Source organism: Trichechus manatus, unplaced genomic scaffold (genome assembly GCF_000243295.1).
Source record: "Trichechus manatus latirostris isolate Lorelei unplaced genomic scaffold, TriManLat1.0 scaffold00161, whole genome shotgun sequence".
NCBI lineage: Eukaryota > Metazoa > Chordata > Mammalia > Sirenia > Trichechidae > Trichechus > Trichechus manatus.
In genome coordinates, this window is record NW_004444097.1 from 6002249 (window position 1) to 6011169 (window position 8921).

The 8921-nt window shown below is 38.3% G+C and overlaps 1 protein-coding gene across 3 annotated transcripts in view; it reads right to left on the reverse strand.

Moving 5' to 3' along the window:
* GABPB1 (GA binding protein transcription factor subunit beta 1) overlaps positions 1-8921 on the reverse strand; it is a 101290-nt gene that overhangs the window by 61919 nt on the left and 30450 nt on the right. The window contains exon 1 of one of the 3 annotated variants that reach the window (XM_023740667.1): positions 1492-1501. The exons of the other annotated variants lie outside the window; for them this stretch is intronic. The gene's annotated coding sequence lies outside the window, so the exon portion shown is untranslated. Of the gene's footprint in view, positions 1-1491; positions 1502-8921 lie in introns of those variants that run through there. 3 annotated transcript variants of the gene reach the window in all.

Below are 8921 nucleotides of genomic sequence, written 5' to 3' on the forward strand. Positions count from 1 at the left end.
AAAAAATCCTCACAACTAGACCAATAAGCAATATCATGATAAACGGAGAAAATACTAAAGTTGTCAAGGATTTCATCTTACTTGAATCCAAATCAACACCCATGGAAGCAGAAGTCAAGAAATCAAACAGCATATTGCACTTAGCAGATTTGCCACAAAAGACCTCTTTAAAGCGTTAAAAAGCAAAGATGTCTCTTAGAGGACTAAGGTATGCCTGACCCAAGCCACAGTATTTTCAATTGTCTCATATGCATGCAAAAGCTGGACAGTGAATAAGGAAGACCAAAGAAGAATTGACACCTTTGAATTATGGTGTTGGCAAAGAATATTGAATATACCATGGAGTGCCAAAAGAATGAACAAAACTCTCTCGGAAGATGTACAGCCACAATGCTCCTTAGAAGCAAGGATGGAGAGACTTCGTCTCACATACTTTGGACATGTTATCAGGAGGGACCAGTCCCTGGAGAAGGACATATGCTTGGTAAAGCAGATGGTGAGTGAAAAACAGGAAGACCCTCAATGAGATGGACTGACACAGTAGCTGCAACAATGGGCTCAAGCATAACAAGGGTTGTGAGGATGGCACAGGACTGGGCAGTGTTTTGTATTGTTTTACATAGGGTCACTATGAGTCAGAGCTGACTCAACAATATACTTAATAAACCTTGGTTGTCTCACATACAAAGTTGCTATATCACTCCTCTCCTCAATGAGTACAATTACAAATTTGATAAAATTCCTCCGAAGTTTTTCATCAAGCAATTTAGCAAAATCTATGTATCAAATGCCTTAAAAATGTTTATACCCTTTGACTGGTAATTCCATTCATATAAATCCATCATAAGGAAACTATCTGAAACATAAATAGATTAATAGTAATATTTAATAGCAATATTAAAATAGGGAAACCCTGAAATGCCCAACTACAAACAATGGTAAAGAAATTAAGATACATCATAATGGAATACTGTAGTCTTATACTTATTTTTATTTTTTTACTTTCTATTATGAAAAATTTTGTGCATATACAAGAATAGACACAATAGTATAATGAACCCCCACATAGCCACTACCTGGCATAAATATTATCAGCTCATGGCCAGACCACCTCCCACGCCCTCATGTTATTTTGAAGAATTACACATATCATTTTATCTGTAAATATTTCAGTATCTATCTCTAAAACATAAAAACATCTATTACACATAATAGTGTAGTCATTTTTAAATATTATTTACCAATAGTATGTAACAATATAAGAATCAGGACTCTAAATTGTATATACACTCTGAATAACTATGTAAAAAATTCATAGGAAAACGTCTGGAGATAATATACCAAGCTAATGAAAACTAAAGATTTCTTCCTTTTTGTCTACTCTTCCCTATTGTGTAGGTTTTCTATAATGATCATATGTTACTCATGTAATTTAAATTAAACTTTTATAAAAGCTCTCCATCAAAATTTATAGATTGCCGGTAGGCTTACTGTTATTGGGTGTTGTTGATTTGGTTCCGACTCATAGCGACCTTACGTATAACAGAACAAAACATTGCCAGGTCCTGAGCCACCTCACGATAGTTGATACGCTTGAGCCCACTGATGCAGCCACTGTGTCAATTCACCTCATTGGGGGTCTTCCTCTTTTTCACTGACCGTCTACTTTACCAAGCATGGTATCTTTCTTGAATGCTGAAAGAACTTTTTTTTATATAATAAAAGGATATAAAATGTGATTTAAAGTAAAATTAAACATATCAGAACCACGTGTGTGACTATATTATACATATACACATATGTATGTATGCATACATGAAAATATTCTTGGGTATCAGAATTTAGTTGTCTACATCTCATAAGAAAAGTTCAAAAATAATAAAAATAGTACCCAGCAATTTAGCTTCATTCTACTCTTTATTTACATTGTCTCATTTAATCTGAACAGCCTAAAATAGCTATTGTGTCCGTTTTGCAAAGGCGGCAAGAAAGAAGTAAAAAGATTTACCAAAGGTCACTAGTTTCGAAGGAAAGATAATACCCATATTCTTAATCCTTCTTCTTGCCTCACAGCTCCCCTCTCCTGCAACATTCTAAAGAGGCCACTGCTCCATAAGCATTGCATGGTTGAGATCTTGGTGCTTTGGCTCACATTTTTTCTCCTTCCTATTGTTTCTTCCATATGTTTTCGCTGACTCCTGACCATACCATTTGCAGATCTCTGAATTCCTAACGTATCAAAGTCTGGTTCCAAGGTCCCCACTCCCAAAGCCAAAACCTTGATCCTCAATCTAAGTCTTGCTAAAGTCAAGGCTATGAGTTGGAACTGACAAGAGAGCAACGGGTTTGGTTTGGTTAAAGTCATGGCCAAGTAACCAGTGATGTCACACTCACAAAGCTGATGAAAAACTCCCTTCCGGGCTAATTCTTTCAGGAATCATGATCTGCGGGAATTCCACTACCACACCAGGAGAGCAAGACTTAAGAGGTAAAGGACTCAACCCTTTTACCACCACCTTTGCAGCCTTTGTTAAAAGGCCTTGCTTTGACCTAACTGGTAGTCGGGGAAAAAATGCCTTTCTTCGATTCTGCCATGGTATCTTTCACCCACTTTATCAGTGAAAGCCAGCCCAAAACCGTGTATGTTCACATTAAATTCTATACAGGAAATGAATATTCCTTGTCTGGGAGCCTTTTCCTTCTCTGGTACCTGCCTATCCTGTCCAAAACATGGGCCCTAATCTGACCCACCAAATCACCAATTACTAAATAATAATAATTCCAAACATTTATATAATACTACATAGACTGTGCCAGTTAATACTGTATTAACTCATTTAATCTCACAACACTATAGAGTAGGAGTTATTATTATCCCCATTTTACAAATGAGGAAACTGAGGCACAGAAGATGTCTTCGTTATCTAGTGCTGCTGTAACAGAGCTTTAATAAAGAGAAATTTATTCTCTTACAGTCTAGGAGGCTAGAAGTCCAAATTCAGGGTGCCAGCTCCAGGGGAAGGCTTTCTCTCTGTGTCAGCTCTGGGGGAAGGTCCTTGTCATCAATCTTCCCCTGTTCTGGGAGTTTCTCAGTGCAGGGACCTCAAGTTCAAAGGACATGCTTCACTCCTGGGTCTTCATTCTTGGTGGTAGGAGGTCCCCCTATCTCTCTGCTCTCTTCTCTCTTTTATATCTCAAAAGAGATTGACTCAAAATACAGTCTAATCTTACAGATCGAGTCCTGCCTCATTGACATAACTGCCTCTAATCCTGTTTCATTAACATCATAGAGGTAGGATTTACAACACACAGGAAAATCACATCAGATGACAAAATGGACAATCACACAATACTGGGAATCATGGCCTAGCCAAGCTGACACACATTTTTGGGGGACACAGTTCAATCCATAACAGAAGGTCATACTGCCCAAGGTTATATTGTGTTAGTGGGAATTTGAACCAACGCAGTCTGGCTCCAGAGCCCGTGCTTATAATCATTACGCTATACCCCATGGTCTCAGTTCTCCTAGGGACCATAGGCCAGACTGTCCCTACTGAATGTAGCCCCACCAATGCAACTCCCTGGCCTAAACACTAACCACCCTCTACTCACCTACCTTCATTTCACACAGAACACAGAAGTGGTACAACAGAACTTGGCACCAAATTATACTCTTGGTCATCAGATGGTTCGTGTTTGTATGTCTTATCTAAACTATAAAATCCTTGGAAGCAAGGATGGTAGCTTATATCTTTCAGTTGCATTCCTTTTCTTCTTCCCTTAAATATTGGTGTTCCCCAGTGTTCCATCTTCAGCCCTCTTTTTCTTTCTTTACATTCTCTCCTCTAGGGAATTTTATCTACTTCCTTAGCCATGATTACCTAAGGACTTCCAAAACTCTATCTTCAGTCTAAATCTCTCTCCACAGCACCATACCCAAATATTCAACTGTAGAGATACATCTCCACCTATAGATCTCAAGGCACGTGAATTTTGTTATATATATTTTACCATAATTTTTTTTTAATAAAATTCAAATTGTCCAAGTACCAGCTTATTCTCTGGCTCATAAACTTTAAAGTCATCCTTGACTCCTTCTCCCTCATCCCCCAATTCCCATGAATCAAGACCTGTCACTCTTACCTCCTAAATATCTCTCAAATCCTTCTACCTCTTTACACTGATACATAGTAGGCCTTCAATAAATATTTGTTGACTGGCTTTTCTCCTCTGCCACAATCTCTGCCTGTGCCTTCATCCTTTCTCTCTTAAAGAGCCTCCAAACAAGTGTCTATGCCTCATCTTGCTCCTCTTTAATCTATTCTCCACTCTGCTACCAAACTCCTTAACAATTCTTAAACAGAACCATATCCTTCTCTCAGTTAACTCAGCTAAAGTCAAACTCTTTGGCGTACAAGGTCTTTCACAGCATGGCATCCGTTGCCATCACCCCCATCCCCACTTTATCTCCTCTCCCACTGAAATCTATACTCCAGACAGGCTGAACTCATGTTATACCACGCTCTTTTTCTCACCTGTGAGCCTCTGAACAAAGCATTCCCCTGCCAGGAACAATGTTCTCTTTCTCATGCCCACTTTTGCCATTCTTACCCGTTCCAATACTTCAGAATTCAGCTTATCTCTCAGAAAAGCCTTCTCTGATCTCCCTAAATTAATTCAAAGTGTCCTTCTCTTGTGTTCTTCTAATGTCCTAAGTTTATCCCTATCATGGCATTTACATTCCACATTAAATTTGCCTGTTTACATGGCTATGACTTGATACTGTGCCTGGACTGTGGTCCCTAGTAAGTGGTAAATGCTCAATAAATACTCATTCACTAAATGAATAAACGTTGTTTCACACCACAGAAACTCCAGAAGTACTAGGAATAACCAATAGAGAACTATATGACTTTTTAAAAGTAAACAAGCTGACTATCTCTCAAACTCTAGGAAGTACCATAATTAACAGAATGCTTACCGAATTCCTAAGTCTGTCTTATAACTGAATTCCTTATAATTGAGTGAGATTGGACATCCCCTGAGGCCATCTCCTTTTACTGGGAGTAACTCAAATTGACACACTTGACTCAGAAAATCTGAGGTCAATTCTGTGTCTTCTGAGTCCAAAGGAAAAATTTAAAACATAATCAATACATCTGGATATTGGCTTTGTCTGGGACCCTCAGACCTGCCAAGTTAGAAGTATCTGGACAAGAATCCACAATTTATTTAATAAATAACCAGCAACAGAACTGTGAAGCAAGATCAGCTCAGGGCCACTCTCAATGACAGTGGATCAAATCAATACCAAGCTGAGTTCAAAGGATTCAACTGAGTATCTTCTAGAAGATAAGTTGTCCAATATAGTAGCTACTAGTATATGTGCCTACTGGGCAGTAAAATGTGGCTCACCCAAATTGAGATGTTCTATAAGTGTAACACATTAGTGGTTCAGTGATAGAATTCTCACCTTCTATGCAGGAGACCCAGGTTCAATTCCCTGCCAATGCACTTCATGCACAGTGACCACCCGTCTGTCAGTGGAGGCTTGAGTGTTGCCATGATGCTGAACAGGTTTCAGCCAAGCTTCTAGACTTAAACAGACTAGGAAGAGAGGCCTAGTGATTCACTTTCAAAAATCAGGCAATGAAAACCCTATGTATCACAACAGTCCAACCTGCAACCATTCATGGGGATGGCAAAGGATTGGGCAGTGTTTTGTTCCATTGTGCATGGGGTTACCATGTTTAGGGGTCAACTTGACAGGGACTAACAACAGTGACAACATAAGTGGAACACATTAGATTTCCATGATTTAGCACCAAAAAAGAGTGTAAAATATTAATAACTTTTATGTTGATTACATGTTGAAATGGTAATATTTTGGATATACTGGATTAAATGTTGTTGCTGTTGTTAGGTGCTGTCGAGTTGGTTCCAACTCATAGCGATCCTACAGGACAGAGCAGAACTGCCCCATATGGTTTCCAAGGAGTGGCTGGTGGACTTGAACTGCCAAGCTCTTGGTTAGCAGCTGACCTCTTAACCAGTATGTCACCAGGGTTCCACTGGGTTAAATAAAAAATATTATTAAAATTTATTTAACCTGTTTTTTATTTTCTAATATGACTAATAGAAATTTTTAAATTAAATATGTGGCTCATGTTATATTTTGATTGGACATAGTTGTTCTAGAACGATTAGTCAAAACTTCTTGAAGGCATCAACTTCAGAATTTGCAAAAAGTTATAACCTTTTAAGATAAAATATGCGGACTTTAAAAAAAAAACACAGAAAAGAAAAACCGCATCTGGTGAATTACTCCTGTTATGACATAGGATAGTTCCCCTCTAAAGACTATGGGAAGATATGGCCTTTGTCCTTGTAAGACTCCCCGAATTCATTTGGGGATTAAGGTACCCACGGATTTTACTAAATTCTCTTCATTTTTGCAACTCACTAGTCTCTTTTAAATCACATGTGCCACTGTATTATATGCAGGAAGTGTACCCAGGAAGAGCCTTGAAAAAGTAGAAGCAGAGAATGAAGAGAGGGCCATAACTCTACCGGAACTAAGCTAGTAGTATTTTTTTAATAAATCAGAGAAGCATAACTTACTTGCTTACTACAAAGGGAAGTCAATAAATTACTGGCTGTTATAAGTTACAACAGTGAACTATAATTATCCTGTCCATCAAAAGAACATATATATTTTGTTACTTTCTTTCTAAGATTTCTCATATTCATTCCTTTCTCTCTACTATCTCCACTCTTACACACTCATTGTAAATATCACAATGGCCTCCTGACTGACCTAACTCCAGTCTTTCCATCCTGCTGCCAGGCAATGCCCGTAAAATACAATTTCATTCAATTCAAATATTTCTGTATGTGAGCCTCTAAATAGTACCTGCCCTCAAAAAATTCACAATCTAGTAAAAACATAGATTTCGTGGTTCTCTTGTTCAAGAAACCCATCAGTACAACCATTCTGAAGAACAATTTATCATTATCTAGTAGAGTTGAAAATATGTCTTCCCTTTAACCCAGGAATTCTACTGCTAGGAAGCTATTCTATCTCCTTGTGTACTCTAAAACATGTATACAGAAACACTGAAGGAAAATTCCTGATGTTTACAGAAACATTATTTGTAATAGAAAAAAAGAAATTACAACAACTTAAATGCCTATCAACAGAAAAAATTTAAATTTTATTATAAACTTTCTCAAATATAGAAAAAGTACATATTATATATACGCATATGCATTATATGTATATATGTGTGTATAGACACACACACACTCATATACTCATCGCTCATATTTTAAAAGTTGACCATCCTGCTTCATCCTACTCCTTTCCAAAAAAAGTACTATAAAGCTGACACACTGCATTTGAGTGCTACACCTTTAAATTTCTTTTAATTTTTTTTATTGTGCTTTAAGTAAAAGTTTAAAATTCAAGTTAGTTTTTCATACAAAAATTTATATACACATTGTTATATGACCCTAGTTGCTCTCCCTATACTGTGACAGCACACTCCTCCTTTCCAGCCCGGATTTCTTGTGTCCATTCAAACAGTTTGACTCTCTCTGCCTTCTCATCTGACCTCCGGACAGAAGCTGCCCATTTAGTCTCATGTATCAACTTGAGCTAAGAAGCACACTCTTCATAAGTATCATTTTATGTCCCTTATCCACTCTAATCTTTGTCTAAACAGTTGGGCTCGGGAATGGTTTTAGTTTTGGGCTAACAAGAGAGTCCGAGGGCGATGTCTTCCAGGGTCCCTCCAGTCTCAGTCAAACCATTAAGCCTAGTGTTTTTACGAGAATTTGAGTTCTACTCTCCACTTTTCTCCTGCTCCATTAAGGACTTTCTGTTGTGTTCCCTGTCAGGGTGGTCATTGGTGGTAGCCGGGCACCATCTAGTTCTTCTGGTCTCAGGCTGTTGGAGTCTCTGGTTTATGTGGCCCTTTCTGTCTCTTGGACTAATATTTTCCTTGTGTCTCTGGTGTTCTTCATTCTCCTTCACTCCAAGTGGTTGGGACCAATTGATGCATCTTAGGTGGACGCTTGCTAGCTTTTAAGACTCCAGACGCAACTCATCAAAGTGGGATGCAGAACATTTTCTTAACGAACTTTGTTATACCAACTGACCTAGATGTCCCCTGAAACCATGGCCCCCAGACCCCTGTCCCTGCTACTCTGTCCCTTGAAATGTTAGGTTGTATTCAGGAAACTTCTTAGCTTTTGGTTTAGTCCCGTTGTGCTGACTTCCCCTGTAGTGTGTGTTGCCCTTCCCTTCACTTAAGATAATTCTTATCTACTATCTAATTAGTTAATACCCCTCTCCTTCCCTCCCCAGCCTCCTAACCATCAAAGAATGTTTTCTTCTGTGTTTAAACCTTCTCTTGAGTTCTTATAATAGTGGTTCTTATACAATATTTGTCCTTCTGCGACTGACTAAATTCACTAAGCATAATACCTTGCAAATTCCTCCATGTTATGTTTCATGGATTCAACATTATTCTTAATCGTTGCGTAGTATTCCGCTGTGTGAATATACCATAATTTGTTTATCCATTTCTCTGCTGATGGGCACCAAAGTTGTTTCCATCTTTTTGCTATTGTGAACACTGCTGCAATGAACATGGGTGTGCATATATCTATTCGTATGATGCCTCTTATTTCTCTAGGATATATTCCAAGGAGTGGGATTGCTGGACCGTATAGTACTGCTATTTCTAGCTTTTTAAGGAAGCGCCAAATCGATTTCCAACGTGGCTGTACCATTTTACATTCCCACTAACAGTGTATAAGTGTTCCAGTCTCTCTGCAACCTCTCCAACATTTATTATTTTGTGTTTTTTGGATTAATGCTAGCCTTGTTGGGGTGAGATGGTATCTCATTGTAG